The 981-nt window shown below is 38.3% G+C and overlaps 1 protein-coding gene across 1 annotated transcript in view; it reads right to left on the reverse strand.

The window, feature by feature from the left end:
* Positions 1 to 981, reverse strand: part of FAM149A (family with sequence similarity 149 member A) — a 44,165-nt gene that overhangs the window by 13,946 nt on the left and 29,238 nt on the right. The gene's annotated exons all lie outside the window — the stretch shown is intronic.

The raw sequence follows: 981 nt of genomic DNA on the forward strand, positions 1-981 counted from the left end.
AAGGACACCAGGGCCTAGTCCACCCTTCAAAGCACACTTTCTAGGATGAGTTTGTGAACCTAATTGTCCATTCTTGTATACACTTGGCTTATGTACCTTGCAATCTTTTTCCCACCCTTCCTCCCTCATTTTTATCTTAACTATGAAGATAATAGTGACAGGAGTAATAAGTGTGCTAACTGCATATTCAGTAGCCGAGTTAACACCTAAGGGACCCGTCATACCTCTGAAGGCAGGGGGGTTATGAAAGATGGAAAAGGAAAAAAGAAACACCTACATAGTCAAGAGTTCTTAAAAAGTTATCCAGTGGAGGTAACCAGAAAATCCACACACATTTATAAGAGTTTTCTAATTTACTGTCCTCAAATATAATCTAGAGCAGTGTTTTTCAACCCTTTTTTTCTCATGGCACACTTGAACCTATAGTTAAAATTTCCACGGCACACTTAAATTATATTTATCAAAAAAAAGGCAAGAGTGAAAAAAGGAATATACTTACTTTGCTTTGAACTTCTTTCAAATATAATTTTTTTTATTTCAGATCAATAGGAGAGTACAGATGTTTAGGTTACACTGTTTTCATTTCTAAGGTAAAGTTCAAGTTGTAGTTGAGCCCTTCACCCAGGGGGCTGTGTGAACCCCCTCACACTGTGCACCTTAGATGAGGCCTGCCAGTCACCCTCCCCCCCTCCCTCACTACACTTGCGATTTTCTTTAGTGTAGGCATGTAGTTGTTGGCATACTGGTTTCATATTAGTATTGAGGACATTGGATTCTTTTTTCCCATTCTTGAGATACTTTACTAAGAAGAATATGTTTCAACTCCATCCATCAAATTTAATTAAATTAATGATCTTTAAAATTTTTCCTGAGATCTTCTCAGTGTACACCAGCTGACATCCCTGTCTAAAGGACCTCACAGATAACTGTGACAAACTTTCTCTGTCTGGCTGAGTGACCAAAGGAAGAAAAGCCTCACTC

This window comes from Otolemur garnettii, unplaced genomic scaffold, assembly GCF_000181295.1.
Source record: "Otolemur garnettii isolate 467f Iridium unplaced genomic scaffold, OtoGar3 scaffold00061, whole genome shotgun sequence".
NCBI lineage: Eukaryota > Metazoa > Chordata > Mammalia > Primates > Galagidae > Otolemur > Otolemur garnettii.